General features: G+C 40.3%; 1 long non-coding RNA gene across 2 annotated transcripts in view; it reads right to left on the reverse strand.

The window, feature by feature from the left end:
• The window catches only part of LOC309649331, a 230,397-nt gene extending 209,622 nt beyond the window's left edge, over window positions 1-20,775 (reverse strand). For both annotated transcript variants that reach the window (XR_014257014.1, XR_014257015.1), the window contains exon 1: window positions 14,183-20,775. This is a non-coding gene — a long non-coding RNA (uncharacterized lncRNA). The remainder of the gene's footprint in view (window positions 1-14,182) is intronic.
• Between the last annotated feature and the right edge of the window lie 695 nt (window positions 20,776-21,470).

Below are 21,470 nucleotides of genomic sequence, written 5' to 3' on the forward strand. Positions count from 1 at the left end.
CCCATTCAGGAGGTTTCCACCCCTATGACCTAATCACCTCCCCAAAGCCCCACCTTCTAATCATCACCTTGGGGATTATGTTTCAACATATGGATTTGGAACAGAATAAACCACCACCACCACCACAAAAACCGAACAGAGAACTAAATTCTCAAAAGTAATTAAATTACTGTTGAAAATCTGTCTAATTCTTACATTCCTAAGAGACAAAATACTGCTTATATGATGTTTATTATTATCTAACATTGATACCTCCCTGCGAAATTTGCCTTTTCTTCTCATTAAATGATTAAATAAATCATGCTTTTCTGAGTTACCAACATTTACAGCATCATCAAGAATTATTTAGTAGACTTCACTTCTTTTCTAGATGGGAAATTTTAAAACTGGCTAATTCATGCCACGTCATATATATCAAGATGTGATTGCTTTGTTAAAATCCGATTGATGTAAAAATCTGCTTCCAGTTCTTTTGATTGCAAGAAATGGCACACGTTAGGAATGGTAAAAATATCACACAGTTAGATGTCACTGAAAGACTGGGAGAATAGATATTCTTTGACAGAAATATAAGCAAATGGGTGCTGTGATTAAAGACAAAACTAACAACCAAAAGAACCAACAATATGTCAGAATGACCCTTCCACAAAGAAAAATACACGCCTACATTACCATTAAGTGACAGCTGAAAAGAAAAGCTAAAAATGGTTCACATGTGGTTGAGATAGGAAATAAAGAACTCAGTATTTATCAAGAAAAATATTACTGTATCAATGATGTCTTTTTTTTTTTTTTTTTTAGCAAAACAGTATCTTTGAATGAAATCTTCGATGGCAATCAGTTGAAATGAACAGAAATGCCCAGATTGATTGTGGGGAGGGCTAGTGGTGGGTGAAGGAACGGGATTTCTTGATACCAGACTTCCCCCTTATCATTCTAAGGTTGCCCCCAAAACAATTCCAGTTTTTAAACAATATTAAATGATAAGGATACTAAATGGAATAATTAACATTGACTATTCACCACAAACAACCCTGAGAAAAAATACAAGGTGGGAAACTCATCTTCAAGGTCCTTCCACGTCAATTTCCATATTCTTCTCTCTTGTTCTCTCTCACCACTCCCATCTACAATGGTGCTTACAGGCTGCCCATGTCCACCAGTAAAATCCACCATACACCTGCTGACTCCACAAGCCAGCTATTATGGAGGAGGCCGTAGTGATACCTTTCAATTCAGTTGAAGCCTACTGGACAGCTACTTGCTGTAAGGTAATATGTTCAACACCAAGGAAGCAAAATATAAAACCAGACACCATATAACCACTTCTTTTGACCAGAGGCCAATGCCACTACTTTTTACAGCCCTCGATCACCTCCCTAGGAGGGAAGGATACTCTCTAATAATAACACCTATTATTTACTTAGAATTTACGATGAACTCTCATATGTTGCTGGTAGAAGTGCAAAGTGGTACAATCACTTAGGGAAACTGTTAGGCAGTATCTACTAAAGCAGAAGATAGGCATAACCTCTGATCCAGAAACTCCACTCTTGGGCGGGATGTGTGTGTGTGTCTGGTAAAGGAATGCACGGATACAGTCATGAGAGACCAGTTCAAGAATGTTGTCATATGCACTAATCATAACAGCCTCCCCCCAAAAGACGCAAAACATCCATGGACAGTAGGATGGGTAACCATATTGTCGCGTATTCATATAATGGAACACTCTCCACCAATGAGAACAGGCAAACTACAACTACTTACAGTAACAAAAATTAATCACACAAACACAATTTTGAATGAAGGGAGCCAGATGCCCACCCACCCCAAGATAAGGCAAAACCGACCTATGGCATTAGAAGTCAAGATTCTAGTTACCCAGTCTCTACACTGAAAGGGGTCCTAGAGTATTTCTGGTGCCCTAGTAATGGCTTGTTTCTTCATGTGACAGTTGATCACTCTAATTTCATTTGTCAAAATTCACTGCATTATACATTTATGATTTTTGCACTTTTCTGTATGCATGTTCTACTTCAGTAACATTTTCCCCAAAAGAGAAGGAAATCAACTTAATTCACCACATTAACAAAACAATGGAGAAAACAATATTCACATTGATGCAGAAAAATAAAGAAAAATAACATTCACATTGATGCAGAAAAAGCAATCCATAAAATTCAGCTTTCATTAATGAAAACTTTCTTAGCAAACTTGGAATAAAAGGGAACTTCATAAATCTGATAGAGTGTATCTGAAAGAATCTTCCAGCAAACCTCACATTTCAGTGTGAAATATTGAAAGCTTTCCCTTGAGATCAGAAATAAAACAAGGATGTCTGCTATCACCAATTCTCTCTGACATTTTACTGGAAGGTCTATGTAATGCATTAAGGCAAACTTAGGAAATGAAGAAATAAAACTGCCATTATTCACAGATGACTGGTGCACATAGAAAATCCAAATGAATACAGAGATAAGCTGTCACAATTAATATGTGAGTTTAGCACAGTCATTGGATAGAAGGGAAATATAGCAAAAATCAACTTATAGGTATGCACAAAAAATAGAAAATAAAATATAGAAATACAAAATCAAAATACATCTCAATTAGGCATTGATCCATTTTACAAAACCACTCAAGGGCTCTACACAGAACATTTCAAACCACTATTTTAAGAAATTAGAAAGCATTTAAGAAATACTCTACTGAAAGACTATCAGGACTTCCTAAGTAGTAAACTTTGGAGGCTGGGTTCTTATTTTATTAGTGGTGACCAACGCATTGGACTCTTTTCCTAATATCATTTAGAAGTAGAATGATTCATTGCCATATAGTTCCACCTTACAGCTAATAAAATATAGTCTCCTTTTTTTCATTTTAGTCACCAAATGACTTTTAGCCTCAAACAAAATGCTAAACTTTCCATTTAGGAAGGATTAAAAGGTAATGTCATAATTAGAACTATTCAAAACCATGGATCTCAGACTCCAAAATGAATTTAAGAATTTCAACAAGGTCTGTGATTGTGCATCATCTTTGGAGCATTTGGAGGAACTGGGACTCGACTGGCCAGTCCTCTGGCTAATTAGGAACATCCAGCCCTCATTTACAGTCACTCTTGATCAATGATTTTCCCTTGAACTTCATCATCTTTTAATCATGCACTTATTCAACACAAACTGTGCATGCTTATCTGTGACAGGCACTGTTTTAGGAATTAAAGATACAATGGAGAGCCCAGTCTTCTCTAGAATCCCTTCTCTCTTTTCCTCCCTTTCAACTTATTCTTTTTCCCTCTCACATATATTTCAATTACCATAAAAGACTCTGTGGTCACATAGCAGTGTTGTTTAGCTACTGACATCCCTCAACAGTTTCTATGTTTTGCTTCCAGATCAAATAAGATATTCAAATTTAGGTTTTTAAAGAGCTGAAGGAATTATCAAAAAGACATGAAGAGACATCTTAAAAAATTAAAATTGTGATAGTGATAATTGTGATAAGCCACTTTAATGGATTATTTGGTATACAAACAGCTCATGCAGCTCTATGTCAAAAAAAACCCAAACAACCCAATCAAAAAATGGGCAGAAGACCTAAATAGACATTTCTCCAAAGAAGACATACAGATTGCCAAAAGGCACATGAAAAGATGTTCAACATCGCTGATTATTAGAGAAATGCAAATCAAAACTACAATGAGGTATCACCTCACAGAGGTTAGAATGCCCATCATCAAAAAATCTACAAACAGCAAATTCTGGAGAGGGTGTGGAGAAAAGGGAACCCTCTTGCACTGTTGGTGGGAACATAAATTGACACAACCACTATGGAGGTTCCTTAAAAAAACAATAATAGGGCTTCCCTGGTGGCACAGTGGTTAAGAATCCAATCTGCCTGCCAGTGCAGGGGACATGGGTTGGATTCCTGGTCCGGAAAGATCCCTCATGCCGCAGAGCAACTAAGCCCGTGCTCCATAACTACCGAGCCTGTGCTCTAGAGCCCACGTGCCACAACTACTGGAGCCCGCGCACCTAGAGCCCATGCTCCACAACAAGAGAAGCCACCACAATGAGAAGCCTACACACAGCAATGAAGAGTAGCCCCAGCTGTCCACAACTAGAGAAAGCCTATGCACAGCAGTGGAGACCCAGCGCAGCCAAAAATAAATAAATTAAAAAAAAAAACAACTAACAATAGAACTACCATATGACCCAGCAATCCCACTCCTGGGCATATATCTGGAGAAAACCATAATTCGAAAAGATACATGCACCCCAATGTTCACTGCAGCACTATTTACAATAGCCAAGACATGGAGGCAACCTAAATGTCCACCAACAGAGGAATGGATAAAGAAGATGTGATACATATATACAATGGAATATTACTCAGCCATAAAAAAGAATAAAATAATGCCATTTGCAGCAACTTGGATGGACCTAGAGCTCATTCTACTAAGTGAAGTAAGTCAGATGGAGAAAGACAAATATCACAGGATATCACTCATATGTGGAATCTAATTTTAAAAAATGACACAAATGAACTTATTTACAAAACAGAAACAGACTCATAGACATAGAAAACAAACTTATGGTTACCAAAGGGGAAACGTGGAGGGGAGAGATAAATCAGGAGCTTGGGATGAACAAACACACACTATTATATATAAGACAGATAACCAACAAGGACCTACTGTATAGCATAGGGAATTCTACTCAATATTCTGTGATAACCTATATAAGAAAAGAATCTGAATCACTTTGCGGTGCACCTGAAACTAACACAACATTGTAAATCAACTATACTCCAATAAAATTAAAATATTTTTAAAATGGATTATTTTGTGGCAAACCACATACCATCACGACATACATTATGACTGGTTACTATAGATCACACTACGTCTTAGATATAGAAGTTTTCCAAGATGAAATTTTCTTATACTGAACATTACTGATTATCAGAATATAATTTGATCAGACCTGTAGTTTTTGATTTAAAACAGTGAATTTGAAGGCATTACAAAGCAATGAATTGGGGGTATACTACATACCAAGTTTCAGGTTATGGTATTAAATACATTTTTTAAAAATATGTCTTCCCATATGTAATACCATTCCTATATACAGAAGATAATGCTTTGACACATGGTTTAAAATATATCTCAGCCTCCCTTAAATTTCCTTTAGATATTTACATACAAACTTTATAAACATAAAAAAGGGGGAAAAGATAGTATCTTGAAAATAACATTTCTTCTGTTTTCCTGACTTTAGATAAAACTTTTTACCAGTTTTGTTTGTTTCTATCATGGTCTTGCTGGTGTTTTGTAGGACTGCTATCACCACAGAGGCTACTGATTTTTTTTCCTTCAGAATATCTGTCCATGTTTTTGCTGCTCTTTCTTAACTATTTTTAGGGCATACTAAAATTCTCTATTGATTCTAAAGTAAAAAATGTATAATTTGACTTAATTCCTCATTTCTGAGATGAGATGTAATAAGCTGTGGATGATATTAAAATAGCATAATATTGTAACATAGATTATAACTGATGAACTTGGAAATCTACAATGTATGTATGTTTTAGGATCTCTGAGGAGGACAGATGATCGTACTTCACTGTCTGTAAGTAAGCTTTGGAATACTGACTTAAAATCATCAAGGGTTCTGAAGAGTTGAGCAACCTGTGGATATTTATCTCTTTACAATATTTCTAATAAAAATAATTTACCATCTGCTTCAATGGTCCCCAACAATGCCTGAACTAGCCTTACAGATTTGAAGACATGCTTAAAGTTTTAAAAACTTAGTGTTCTAAAATGGTGAAACAATTTGAAAGAGGAAGGAATTGAGCCAATGAGAGGAAACAAAAACAAGTAAAAAGGTGTACAAGTATTTGCATAACTTGTGACTAAGTGGGGCAAAGGAGGAAGATGTGGTACTATGACTGCATGTGCTAACTGACCAGACCTGGTCAGAGAAGTGATCCAGAGTTTATGCATTTGATCTGGGATCTCCCATAAAGGTGGGGATAAAATGAGAAGGAAAAGGTATTCCTGGAATAAGGAATAGTTTCTTCAAAAGCCCTTTGCCAAAATAAGCACTCAGTGAATAATATGTTGAAATAATTCCAGTCTGTTCGAAGACAAGAGAACAGAGAGGAGGTGGAAAGCAAGGTAAGAATGCAGGTATATGTAGGGTCCAAATACTGATTGTCCTAGAGGCTGTGTCAATGTTGTACTTCTTCTGAGACCAATGGGAATCATAGAAGGGTTTCGGTCGGGTGGTTGATATGACCACTGACTGCAACAAATCCTAATTCAAACAAAAAATTGTATGAGGAAAAAAACAAGATCATTGGAAAAGTTTCAATACTTACTGAATACTCAACATTGTTAAGAAATTATTATCTCAGTTGTGACAATGAAACTGAAGGGATGACTTTTAAAAGATTCTTTGTCTTTTATAGGTGTATAGAAATATATAGAGATGAAACGGTATGGTGATTAGAATGTTTTCAAAGTCATCCAGGGGGCAGTGTATGTGGGGATACAGATAAGTCAAGATTGGCCATGAGTTCATAATCATTAAAGCTACCCTAGTTTGCTGATGGAAATTAAGGTAAGTGAAAAGGACGAAGGGCCATGTAGAGTTAAGAGGGGCAGAAACTGATGACTCAGGGCATATGGAGGCTACTGGGAGATGGAAGCATCAAGGCTGACACACAGGCTTCCAGGCTGCATACTTGAATGGACACCTGTGCCATTCACTGCAATGGGAAACCACTTAAAAGACCAGGTTTTATGGTGGGTTTAAGAAAAGAGTGGGTCCAAGAACACCATTCTCTGCCTAGAAAAGTTGTGAATTTGAGACATCTTTCAGACATCAAAGAGAAGATGCTGAATACATAGTTGGATATGTGTCTGGAGCTCACAGAAAAGGCTGGACAGGACGTGAGAGTCTGGCAGCCACATATGCATCAATATATGTGGTACTGGAGCCATGTTAATGGAGGGAGGAGCCCAGGGAAAGACTCAGAGAAGCATCCTTCAGTTAAATTATCATGGCAGTGGGGTGGGGGAAACAAGTGGGTGAATTTGCAAATAACAGAGAAGTATCATTTAATCCAACAATCTTTTCTTTTCCATGAAACCTTCTTCCCCAAGTTTCTGGAAAGGATTATGACTGACTGACTTGGATTTCATGTGTGATCTTTCTCTGATGGTATCAATGATTATGAAAATCAGCAAAGAGCAAACTAGAAAACAGCTACTGAAAACTTAAGTTTTATATAAATATGCAAAATTGTTTTCCTAAAATCTTTCCCTGATATGAAGCATGTCCAATAGTTTTTGAAACTGACCAATGTAGAACAGAGAAGGAAAAAAGTAAATAATGGTAAAATTAAGCTCACTGTGCGTTGAAATAGTATTTTATGCTTGTCAACAAATTTTAAAATTAGTATTTCATTCAAAGGTCACAACCATGTTTTTGACAGATAGATCAAAGTTATTCATATTTTACAGATGAAGAAATCCCGACATAGGATTCTGCAAGATTGGTTTATTAATCAAGGTCATATTTCCAATTAGGCAACAAGCCAGAATTTGTAGTAAAAACCTTGCTTGTGCCTCATTTAGCTCTTTTTCTAAGATAATTAATTTAGAGAGTCCATCTGTAGTGGGTTCAACAGTATCCCCCCAAATTCATTTCTACTCTGAACATCTGAATGTGACCTTACTTGGAAATAGGGTCTCTGCAAATTTAATTAGTTAAGGATTGAAATTGGATCATACTGAATTAGGGTGTGTTCTAAATCTAATGAGAGTGTCCTTAGAAGAGAAAAGCATGCACAGAGGCACAGGGAAGAGGACGATGGAGATGGAGGTGGAGACTGCAGTGATATGTCCACAAGCCAAGACACTCCAAGGATTTGTTACAACCGCCAGAAGCGAGGAGAGAGGCACGAGACGGTTTCTCCCCAAGAGCCCCCAGAAGATGCCAGCCATGCCAACACCTTGATTTCCCACGTCCAGCTGCCAGAACTGTGAATGAAGACATTTCTACTGATTTAAACCACCCAGTTTGTGATAGTTTGTTACAGCAGCCCTAGGAAGTCAGTCTACCATCACTTACAGAATTTATTTACTAATGAAACTCATTTTCTTCATGAAACCAAATGCCCTTTGATTCCAGTGTCTCTTGAAGTATGCAATGTAGATTTTTCTGTGGTTAATCTGGAATTGTGAGAGAGCAGAACAACTGACAGTGTTTAATTTACTTCTTTCCATTTGCAGTTGCAAATGAAATTTGCTTACGTTACGGCTGATTCTATCTGAAGTGTAGAGGTTCCTTCTAAATCTCTCTCCAGACCTCGATTTATCTTCTTCTATTTTTATTCAAGTGTTCTTCCGTTTTTAAAAATAATTGAATTACAGTCTCATTAAGGGTGAAAATCATGTCTGCTTGCATTTAGTTGATTACCTCGTGGATAGAACAATTGAAATACCACTCACTGCCTTTTTACCAAACCAAACCCCAGAAGTGATTGATATTGTTCCACTTATCTCTTTCTCAACATTACATAACAAAACCTGGAAGAGAAACTTCTCTAGGACTAAGAAAAACAACAACACCTTATTTGTTAAACACTTTGTTAAATACTGTGAATGCAGTGCAACTTGCTGTCAGACCACATCACCCCACCTCCTAAACGTTTTCTTTCTCAGAAAAAGCTTACCGTTCACCTTGTCAATCATACAGCTATTACACTGTAGAGGATGGAATGCATTCCTGGTAATCTTTTTATCTTGTTACCTTGTCTCTCCAATTTCACTCATCCCTTTTTACTCAAAATCATATCACTTTTTCTTAAAGCTCATTTTTAGCAAAAATAAATCTAGGACTTACCTCTCCAGAGGAAAAAAAAAAAAGACGAGATTACAATCACAGCTTCAATATTTAGAATTAGCCCCAATTAGGGCACACCTTAAGTCTTTGGTCATAAGCCCCTCCTTCTCTAATGCCTGCCTTAGAGACTGCCAAACCCAGGTGATGGTGGCCGACTCCCTTGCTGTACCAACTCTGAGTTAACAGTTTCTGCTCGCTCTCATTTGGGGGATCTTGACTGATTTCACAAGAGAGTAAGAAACAATGTTTCTGCTTGGTTGGCACTTGAGAAGGAGATTTCCGTGTGACTGTTTCATAAGCAGAAACACAGATAAGGCTATTGCTGTTTTCACTGGCTGATTCTTCTCAGTAACTTGAGCCTACACAATTTGTCCTGTTTTCCAACATGTACTCTGCACTCAGAATCCAACTTTATAAATATCTGTACAGGGGCAACTCAAGTCCTCTGGTGTGTGATTACCACACAATTCATTTGATTAGGTTCTCTCTCATAAAGCTTGTATTTTTATTTCTACTCTTCCATGTGAATTCCAACTTATCATCAAGGCCAATATGCAACGAATTGAACTGTCATCACATAAGGATTGACTTCTTATTTTTAGTTTGTGCCACGTTCACAAGGAAAACTAAGGAATATTTTCGAATGACCGTCTGTTATCTTTGCCTTACAAGAGACAAATCGATGCTTTAAATAAATAAATAAGAAAGTGCTAATGTTTTAAGAGGAGATGTAATTCCCAGGGAAAAGAGGAGAGAGGCAGGGAATATTTGGAAGCAGAAATGAAGTTGTGCATTACTCAGGTGGCCACTGCTTCACAAAGAGAAACAGCTGGCCCAGCCACACAGGACATCTCTGGACTGTGTATAGCATGAGAGGACAAAGAGAGAACAAGTATCTCCAGCTCCCTGTCACCTCCTGTCTCTCACTGGTCAAAGTCTGGCCCACTAGGCGTTAACTCCTCATTGCCAGCTTTCATCACCCAAGCATTTCAGACATTCACAGGCGAAGCCACATGGCATACTCTGGACCACAGCAGACTGGTGGGAGGAATCAGAGCCTCTGGGGGTCCATCAGGTCAGGACCGCCTGCTGGAGCTTGTGTGTCTCCATCCAGTGGTGACAATAGGGATCCTTCCAGATGCCAGCACTCACCCCAGGGGGGAGGACGAGAGAGCCTGTGCTATTAGATGATGGGGCAGTGGCCATGGTTTGGAGGTGGCAGCAAAGGCTGGGACTCGCTCCATAAACAAGTAGCCAAAAGCCCAAGACCCAGTGAAGCCAAGAGAAATGTGACCCACACAGGTTTAACCTGGGAAGACTCTGACAAATGAAGTGTCAACACAGTAAAGCTCTGAAGTAAATAAATTCTCCTAAAAGGGGAAATAGAAAGCTCTGGATGCCAGAATGTATGTTACTGGAATATACAGCCACCTGCCCTTCCAACAGAGTGAGCAGAATACAATCATACTAATGGATTCCCATTTAATAATGGGAATCCTGAAACCACTTGTCTTCAGCTAGTGTGAGTTTAGAGAAGCAACAGTGAAAATAATCTACCCTGAGATTAAGGATTAATTTAGGCTGACCAAAACAAAATATAAAGAGAACATAAGACATTTTTAATGTCTGAAAAAAGTTATTTTGAGGAAAAAGATCACTATTGCCTTTGATGTATAAACATAGTCTGACACATGTAACAGGGAAAGAGAATTCATTCACGGAAAAGCCATGCTAAATGAGATGTCACAATGCTTTTGACTGTTTAACTGCTTACGAAACTACTAATAATATTTTAGTATGTATTTGTTTTACAAGAACTTAGAAAATTTCAATTCAAAAATGATTACAAAGCATATTTATTTTCAGTGTCTGATCTACGAATGAATCAGGTCCTGGGGCACACGTGGTCTTGAAAGACTACTGTCATCAAAAGTGGTCCTGAAGCATGTTAGTAAAAGGACATTAAAGCTAATACGTGTGGGATATGCAAATATTTGGATACTAGATTCCTTTTCCTTCGATTTCTCTAATCCCTGTAACATGCAGCACAGGAACGAGTTCCTTGTTTGTGTTCAATAAAGCTTCAGACATGAGAGGGCACTGCTGCCACCTCTGTCCTCCTCCCCAACTGCCCAGGCAGGGGTCCTGCTCTCACCCCTTCATGGGGCACCTTCTCCAAACTACACCACTTACTAGTAAAAGAGTTCCAGAGACAAGACCGCTAGTCAGTCAAGAGTAGCCTTGTGTCTGTTAAATCCCCAGCTGGGGGCCTGCCCGGACTAATGACTGATTGACTGATTTCATCTGCAACACGATGTCATGGAAACCACAGTGAACTTGGAGTTAAAAGATGTGGTTTAAATGCTGAGTAAGAGACTTTCAGCCCTCTGATGTCGGGAATGTAATTTTACCTAAGCATCAGTTTCCTCACTCAAACAAGGGAATTCTAACATCTGGTTAGAATATAGAGCCTATGGTTGTTAACAAACCCAAAACAGGAGAAGCTTAAACAAGGTAGAAGTGATTTCCCTGTGCCTCATAGTAGGCTCCTGAGACACCCACGCCCGACGTGGCAGCTCCACGGGGCTAGGAACTCGCGCTGCTTTCTTGTTCTCCCATCACTGATGATGTAGCTGTGTCTGCAGGGTGAAAGGAGACCCATAATCACACCGGCTGGGGTCACATCCCAGCTGACAAGGGGGAAACGGGTGAAACACAGGCCTCTCTCTCCTAAGGGCACAAGCAGTGCTGCGCTGGGGATGGTCAGAACCAGCCTATGAGAACCAGCTGTCTACTTTTCAGGAACCACAGGAGCTGGTTGTTAAACACAGCCTTTGTTAAAAATTATAGAAATTCACAAATTATGTAAAAAAAAACAAGGGCAGCAGATGCTCAGATCTCAACCCTTCCTAATTACAGCACGACATTTCACTGTTACCCCTGTTCTCTGGTTATTTACTCGTAGCGCCTCTGTGTGGGAAACCACATGACCACGGGTCCCTGCAGGCCTGCAGACAGTGAAGAGCCTTCATGCTGCATCTTGAAATCCATCATGGTTGGTGTGTTTACACTACAGAATTGGCAAACATACCAATTCAGGCCTAAGTTTATTGTTCTGATTGTCTAAGATCAGGAGCTAACAAACCACGGAGAACCTGCTTTCACTCAGTCCTTACACTAAGAAGGATTTTTTTTTTTTTTTTTTTACATTTTAAAGTATAGAAGGAAGGAAGGAAAAGCGGGAGGGAGAGAGAGAGCAAAAGCATGAGAGAAAGAGAGACAGAAAACATGTGACAGAGGCAGACTATTATGTGTTATGAGATTGCAAGAAATGTTCTTGAAGCTGATGGAGACTATTAATAATGCAAATGAAACTGAGAGGCCTCCTTGCTGGCTGTCCCTGGCTGTCACCCTCAGGAGATGGAAGCAACCTCATTCCTTGTCATGTGGCCCCTCAGCTTCTAAGCCAGTGAGGAAGAACATCCCTTGTGTTGAACCCCTTTCAGGATTTGACTCTTTCACCAGGAAGCACTCAGTGCCTGCCAAGTGCTCACCTGAATAGCCCAGGGGACACATACCCTCCTTCAAGTCAGCTGTGCAGCATCCCACACTCTCACCACCACGGGAAGGCCCCGCCCCGCATTTGTCTCTATAGTTACAGGTCCCGCCCCCAATCAACAGGATGGATTCCACATGGCCTTGGATCACTGGCTCATCCTAGAAGTCTTCCTACTACAAAGGGAACCTCGTCGTTGGTGCCACATCTACCTCTTTTATTTACATTATTATTTTGAGAATTTAATGAGATCATGGATACATAAAAGCACTTTATTAAAATAGAAAGTCTGTAGTGTTAAAAAGTGCTCTGTAAGAAGTTACAAGTGCTATGAAGTCTAAAGTTCTTCTTCCTGACCTCTACTCTTCCTCAAATTCATGTATCTGAATGTTTGATAACAGAGCTCCTTTCCAATTCCTAGTTCAGAACCCAGGATGCAGGTACATCTCTGGCCCTGCTCTGGTTTTGTAACTTCTTCCAAGTCCCCCTGAAGAGCTTATTGAGCCCAGGCGTAGGATGGGGTCTGAGAACATGAGGAATACGAGACCCCTTCATGGTCAATCTAGCAGGTTCACTGTTTACTGAATAATCCTTCCTTTGGTAATGAGAACCCAAGATATTCCACTCTTCCTTCCCTCTCCCTCCCCCCTCCCCCTCCTCCTTTCACCCTCTCCACCCCTCCCCTCCCCCTCTCTCCTTTTATTTCTTTCACTAACACACTTTAAAAAGTGTATAAAAAAACAAAGCCGTCCAGAGTTTGACAAGAGGAAGTTAACTTGCACCTCTAGTCAGCTCCCAGACACTGCTTCTTTGGCCAGAAGCCAGAAGATAATTAGGACAGTTTTTTAACGTCATCTTTATAACATGCTGCCCATCGTATAAGCTACTCCTAAATATTCTAAGGAAATAAGGAGGCAAATGTAACAGATTCTCCCCCAAGAGGGGCCCAGCCTTTCAGTGAGATGTTATGCGCCCAGGCACACGAGAATCTTTGAGGCTTCTTTCAACAGAAAGAGTTACAATATTTGATTTGAGCTTCTTTTTAACTGAGAGCAGTATTTTCAGTATTGATGGTTAACAAGAACTTACTTCAGGTGCAGAAATAAAGCAAAAACCAACCAGCTGTATTTCTCACTGGGAACCCACGCACACACAGATGACATGTAAACAAAAGTTGCATCTGCCATTTCAAGTGCCCACGATGTCACCTCCACCCCATCTTTTTAACAAAGATTAAGATAATGCCCCAAGCCTTTGTTAAAAACAAGACAGCGGGCCCAAAATGGAGTCACTCAGTCTAAGCCCCGCATCACCAAACCGAGACAAACAGTTTCAGCTCTCCCAGAAATGGAATCTTAAATAAATCCACCAGAAAGCCCCTGACTGGCGCTAGTCAGGTAATCTGCCTGATGGGCCCCTGCCATCCCCTGAAGGAAAGTAACTTTGCAATAACCAACCGGCTTTTTTGACTAATAAAACTTCCTTGTTCCTGCTCCCTTCTGCCTATAAAATTCTTTCATTTTGTACAGCTTCTTGGAGCTTCTTTCCATCTGCTACACTGGATGCTGCCGGATTCGAATCAACTTTTGCTCTTAAAATTTTTAATATGCCTCGGTTTATCTTTTAAATAAATGGCGTCAGAGAGGGAACCTAAGGAGACCCCGTCCCCCGACAGCCCCCAGGAGCACTGAGCAACCAGGGAAGGTACCTGCTGAGTCCCTGAAGCTGGCTGTTTTCTCGCTGCCTCTGGAGGTGCTGGGCAAGTGCTCTCGGTCCCGGATCCTGGACCCGCAGCTCTTGCCTCATGAGCTTTCCGACCATCTGAGCATTTCTTTTTCTGGCCTGGGTCCGGAAACCTGCTGGAGGCTGACTGGTCTGACGTAGAAACGCTCACGCCTGGGGTGGGAGTGGATCTGACTTGAGCCGGAGCGGAGCCAGCGTGAGGCCTCAGGTGAATAAAATTGTGTTTTAAGGCTGAACTAGCAGGTTAAACTTATCAAAGATAATCTTGAATTAGAGGGGCCATAGTGGAGAACTTTTTAACCTAGGTAAGTGTGAAATAAATACATATGTATATATATAAATTGGTCTCTGCCCCTGGTTCCCGGCACAGAGCTCCTAAAACCCTTATAAATTCCTATGTGATAAGAACACTAGGAGCAACTCCTGTTCTAATTTGTCTTTGACGCAGGACTCCTAAACTCTTGTAAATTCCTAAATGATAAGAGCACCAGGGACATCTTTTTTTCTAATGAGGCAACCCTGGGTGGACCCCTGGTGAGATACTGGATGGGGGCTGGTCACCAGAAACACCAAGCCATGGTTAATAACTTGGAATTTTCAGTCCTACCCCTCATCCTTCAGGGAGGGGCTAAAAACAGAGTTCATCATTGGTCATGCCTACATGAGGAAGTCTCCATAAAAATCCAATAGTAAGGGATTCGGAGAGTTTCCAGGTGGGTGAACCATCTCTACCAGGAGGGTGGGGCACCCCTACTCCAGGGAGACAGAAGATCCTGCACTTGGGACCCTCCCAGACCTTGCTCTGTGTATCTCTTCAGCTGGCTGCTCATCTATATCCTTTATCATACCCTTTAATAAATTGATAAATGTAAGCCAACATTTGCCTGAGTTTATGAGCTGCTCTAGCAGGTTAATCTCATCAAACATAAGGAGGAGCTGTTGGAACCTCCCATCTATAGGTCGTTAGCACAGGTGGTAACCTAGCTGCCACTGGCATCTGAAGTGTGTTTGGGGGTGCAGAGTGGGGAACAGTCTTGTGGGACTGAGCCTTCAATCTGTGGGATCTGACACTCTCTCTGGGTAGACAGTGGCAGTTATAAATTGTAGGACACCCAGCTGCTGGCTCAGAGAATTGCTTGGTGCGGGGAAGAACCTCCACACATTTGGTGACCAGAAGTTTTAGAAGTAAAGTGTTCTTTAGAGACTCACAGGAGAGAAACACACGGTGGGGAAGAACTGGGTTTTTCTCCAGTCAGGAGTAGGAAAACTGAGTTTTTTTCCTAAACAATAAGCTAATCCATTTATGAGATGCCCTAGAGAAAACGGGGTCTCAACCAAGCACTCACCCTAAGGGTGGAGGGAAAATTAACTTTCCTCCTTTACAGTTTCTGGTGACCAGGATGAGACCCCTGGGACAGTCCACTTACTCCAGAGCTGGCAGACGGCATCCTGGGAAAACTGGCAGAAGCCGGCAAAGGGTGACAATTGTTACCAAAATCACCTCTCCCGGATCTCTATCTGGGGTGGCTGGGTGAGAGAGAAAGATAACATTTCGTGTCATCTTTCCCTTTGCAGCTTCAGACTCTTATGAATTTGGTACCCACTGCTTGTTGATCCCTCTCACCCAGGACACCTATTGCCTTCTTGTTTGTCTTGTTTTGTGTCCTGAGAACTTAGCTTGGCAACCATCAGGTTGGGGGCCCCAAGATGTGGCCAGACAGAAATGCAGGTTGCACTCCCTTGGCAGCTAGGGTTCTGCCAACTGCTGCCAGCTCTCGGGGGAACCGTCTACGTCTCCTTTCCTTTTGGCTGTCCTTGGGAGTGACTCTGGATCTTGGGAGAGTAGTGTCTTTTGCACCCTCTTTGGGGACATCTTTTGTATCCAAGCGGTTGTTCAATACTGCCAGGAGTATCTACTGTTTGTCCCGGCTGAAACCTGACAAGATGTTTGTAAGGAATGTTTTAAAAGTAGCTCTATGGTCAGAATTGGTCAAATCGGAAGCTGATATTCAGAGCCCAATAGGAACTTTTCTTTTTAGGTTTTCTCTGCTAAGCTAAAATGAAATGATGAACCTAGATGCAAGGAAAGAAAAATTGAAGCATTTGTGGAAAGATTTACTAAAACATTCAAAAAACACAAAGCTCTAAATGTAGAACATAAGAATATTTTGATTTCCATTTTAGTTGAAGATCTTCTCCCTAATATAAAGAAGCAAACTGAAAATAATGTAGTTGGATGGGTGGGTCAGCCTCCATATCATTCAGGTGAGCCCCAACTCTTTGAGAAATGAAAAAGAATTGTACTAGTTTTATAACTCTAGCCTTTATTTAGAACATCAGAAATGTAGCCCTAGAAATAATTCAAAGCCCACCTATCCTTCTTACCAAGCCCAAAACCTCCCCTACCCGTCTCAACAGGGCTGCCAATATTGTAAAATATTTGGATTTAGGAAACAGAAGTCCTTCATGGTAGAACTTGTATTGTTTTTCGGTGCCTTTTGAGATGTAACTATTCTACATGGTTTTCTCCAGTAGCCAAGGTAATTCTTAATCAGAAAGAAAAAACAACATAAAGGCTATTTTGAAAACTAGGCCTATAAGAAAATCTTAAAAGTCTCTTCCACAAATATTTGTAAAAAGCTTTAGCCATCTGAGCAAGTAATCTTAACTTATTCCATCTGCCAGAAAAGCAATTTGAATCCAACTGCTCTTTTATAAATTAGTGAGTTTTGCATTAGTGTACCTATCCTGTGGCTAAAATCAGGATAGTGACTTTTTTCTACCTTCAGATAATATTGCCAAAGTTAATTTGTGAAGAGTTCTGTTTAACTGACTTAAAGACAGATGAATCTAAAAATTAAAAATGGTTCTGAAAAACCTAGTGGCAGGACAGGAATAAATATGCAGACGTAGAGAACGGACTTGAGGACACGGGGAGGGGGAAGGGTAAGCTGGGACGAAGTGAGAGAGTGGCGTGGACATATATACACTACCAAATGTAAAATAGATAGCTAGTGGGAAGCAGCCGCATAGCACAGGGAGATCAGCTCGGTGCTTTGTGACCACCTAGAGGGGTGGGATAGGGAGGGTAGGAGGGAGGGAGATGCAAGAGGGAAGAGATATGGGGGTATATGTATACGTATAGCTGATTCACTTTGTTATACAGCAGAAACTAACACACCATTGTAAAGCAATTATACTCCAATAAAGATGTTAAAAAAAAAAAGACAGATGAGTGTTTATATAAGTATACACTCAGAAATATAGAAACTAACTATATTCAATATCCTATAATAAACCATAATGGAAAAGAATATGAAAAAAGATATATATATATATGAATCACTTTGCTGTACACCAGAAACTAACATAACATTGTAAATCAGCTATACTTCAATTAAAAAAATAGACATACATATATATAGAAACTAACCCAGGTGTTTTACAAGTTTACATGATCTAGGGTAATCTTTGGTAAATAAAAGCTATCTTAAGTTTGTTGGTTTAATTAAAACAGGCATGTCTTTAGAGTTATCTGCGTTAAATATAATATTTTCATTCTACCTAGGTTTACTAAAAGTTAAATAAGCTCATGTTATCTCTGTTACAGAATTTGTCAGCAAAAAAAAAGATAACTTATGATGGTGGTTAGCTGTGTAATGTCTCATGAAAATTTCAAGACTAATCTAAATATAATTGTTGAGAACAACTGAATTAACTAAATGTAAATATGATAAAAGTTTATAAATGAACTTTTCAACAATAATTATGCTTTATAATATGTCTACTTAAAAATGGTTTCCATAATTTTTTTGGTAACTTTAAACCTTAAAGTTATACTGAGGTAAGTTAAATCGTGGATATTCACTATCTACATCATTTCCAAATAAGACAAAATACTGAAACATTAATTACTGAACATAGGTTTATCCATTTTTGTTCCTTTTACAGAGGCACCAAAGCTTTTGGGGTCTATTAGTAAACACGTCTTGTGCCACATTGAAAATTTTACTATGAGGAAGAATATACTTCTAGAAAATGTGAAATGTACATATTTATAAATTTTCCAATCCACAGAATGCTAGTGTAACAGACAGTCCACAATTGCTGACTTCTTAGTTTTCACTAGAAACGAAGGATTCTAAGGGTTAATAATTCTAATTAATATATGTAATTAAAACTACTTAGAAATAATAAAGGTGAAAGGAAACAACTGTGTATGAAAAGTAAGAAAAGTAAAATGACTGACTGGTCCAGAATGAGAAAGAGGAAAAAAACCAAGGGCAAAATCTAAATGGATATAAAAAAGTTGTAGAAGGCTTGTGGAAAAAGAATCTTGGGAAAGGAATTTTATGTGTGGCCACACTAGCTAAGATTGGAATGGATTTATTTAAGTCTTTAAAAGAGTGAGTTTTAATATTAAATGTATACTGGAGCAAAGTTGGAATTTAGTTTTCTATTAAAATGACAAAGTTTTATGGACTATTGGTCTGCTCTTGATAAGTGATTGTTAAAGGTTCGGGATGGGGGGGTTATTTTGTTTTGTTTTTAACTTTTGAGTAATCTACCTGGAAAGCAAAGCTTTTTGTGGCTTACCAAATAATTTACTCTGCTTCACATTGTCTTAATATATCTTTAATTACTTAAGAAAACCCAGGCTTCTCAACATTAAAACAGCTAAGTTTTGTTCACACTATGTAACCTTCTGTATTTCCCTTTAAAATCTTCTATTGGTTACATAGATAATTAAATATTATTTCATAATGATCTATGCTCCTATTTAATCAAATGTTCAAACATTTGACCTTTTCCCAAAATCAAATTCTAAATGGAGTCATTTGGACCTCAAACTAACTGCAAGATTTCCCAGAGGACCCCTGGAAAGTCTCAAAGGTTTTGTCTCTCACCTTGTAAAACAGAGATGTTAAACTAAGTAGATAAATAACCTACAACTTTAAGCCTTTCAACAAGTAAGCTCCACATTCTCTGTGTAATGAATATTGTGTTGGCAACCAGTGTTTATTTGATTCTTTTATTTTGCTCTTCCCAGCATCACTTGACATCTGCATTTCTCACATTCCTTTGATGCCAAGGTTGTGGATTCTATTTATGTTCTGCCATTGAGATTCATTTCCACGATATTTTGAAAATGCAAAGACAACAGATGCCATATTATTCTTCTTTAGAACTGGTGAGCAAAGGCTCACAGTGCCAGATGTGAGGTTGCACTCCCACAGGTTCTTACCCTGATTCATTCACTTCAGTGATCATTAGCACTGGTTTCCCACAATTTCCTTATTAGGGCAGCACCAGTATATTCCTGACCCTCTGGACTGGAACTGTAGTGATAAGCCTGAAAAAAAGTTCAGCCTCTGATGCCTTCTGCAGCCTTTCCAGCATTGTTTAACACCAAATTCCCTATATAAATCACTTTCTGCTACAAATGTCTAAAGTGGTATTATATACTACTAAATATTTACTCTTAATCTTACGACTCAGATAATGAGCAAAGGCACATCCGTGTTTCATCCCCCAAACTACATTTTTATTGGGAAAAGTGCAACTGTCCAAATAAGCCAGGTAATTTAGGTCAAGACGAATAGCACTTCTTACCAGTCTTTGAAACACTCTTAAAGGAAATATATCTACAGAAACCTACTTCATTCCAAATTTGAATTCTCATTATTATACAGTAGCATGCTGAATATTGAATGAGTATATCTCTATAAAACTTTAACAATGTGTAAAAAGTCAATTATGTCTCATGTAAAATAGTCTTAATTATAGCTGTGTGGTAAATTTCTTTAAATTCTACATGTGATCACCAAACCTTAGGGAATAAGGAAGGAGAATGAATTCTTCACCTATAATTTTATAAGACAAACACTATCACAAGAAAGTAATATTGAGGGAGGAGCTTCAAGATGGCAGAAGAGTAAGACGTGGAGATCACCTTCCTCTCCACAAATACATCAGAAATACATCTACACGTGGAACAACTCCTACAGAACGCCTACTGAACTCTGGCAGAAGACCTCAGACCTCCCAAAAGGCAAGAAACTCCCCATGTACCTGGGTAGGGCAAAAGAAAAAAGAAAAAATAGAGACAAAGAATAGGGACGGGACCTGCACCAGTGGGAGGGAGCTGTGAAGGAGGAAAGGTTTCCACACACTAGGAAGCCCCTTCGCAGGCGGAGACTGTGGGTGGCGGAGGGGGGAAGCTTCGGAGCCACGGAGGAGAGCGCAGCCACAGGGGTGCGGAGGGCAAAGCGGAGAGATCCCCGCAAAGAGGATCGGTGCCGACCAGCACTCACCAGCCCGAGACGCTTGTCTGCTCACCTGCCGGGGCGGGCGGGGCTGGGAGCTGAGGCTCGGGCTGCGGTCGGATCGCAGGGAGAGGACTGGGGTTGGCGGCGTGAACACAGCCTGAAGGGGCTAGTGCGCCATGGCTAGCCGGGAGGGAGTCCGGGAAAAAGTCTGGAGCTGCCGAAGAGACAAGAGACTTTTTCTTGCCTCTTTGTTTCCTGGTGCGTGAGGAGAGGGGATTCAGAGCGCCGCCTAAACGAACTCCAGAGGCGGGGACGAGCTGCGGCCATCAGCGCAGACCCCAGAGATGCGCATGAGACACTAAGGCTGCTGCTGCCGCCACCAAGAAGCCTGTGTGCGAGCACAGGTCACTCTCCACACCTCCCCTCCCAGGAGCCTGTGCAGCCCACCACTGCCAGGGTCCCGTGATCCAGGGACAACTTCCCCGGGAGAACGCGCGGCGCGCCTCAGGCTGCTGCAACGTCACGCTGGCCGCTGCCGCCGCAGGCTCGCCCCGCATCCGTACCCCTCCCTCCCCGCGGCCTGAGTGAGCCAGAGCCCCCGAAGCAGCTGCTCCTTTATCCCCGTCCTGTGTGAGCGAAGAACAGACGCCCTCAGGCAACCTACACACAGAGGCGGGTCCAAATCCAAAGCTGAACCCCGGGAGCTGTACGAACAAAGAAGAGAAAGGGAAATCTCTCCCAGCAGCCTCAGGAGCAGCGGATTAAATCTCCACAACCAACGTGATGTACTCTGCATCTGTGGAATACCTGAATAGACAACGAATCATCCCAAATTCAGGAGGTGGACTTTGGGAGCAATGATATATTTTTTTTTCCCCTTTTTCTCTTTTTGTGAGTGTGTATGTGTATGCTTCTGTGTGTGATTCTGTCTCTATAGCTTTGCTTTTACCACTTGTCCTAGGGTTCTGTCTGTCCGGTTTTTTT

The sequence above is a fragment of the Balaenoptera physalus genome (genome assembly GCF_965194825.1).
Source record: "Balaenoptera physalus genome assembly, chromosome: 19".
Taxonomy (NCBI): domain Eukaryota; kingdom Metazoa; phylum Chordata; class Mammalia; order Artiodactyla; family Balaenopteridae; genus Balaenoptera; species Balaenoptera physalus.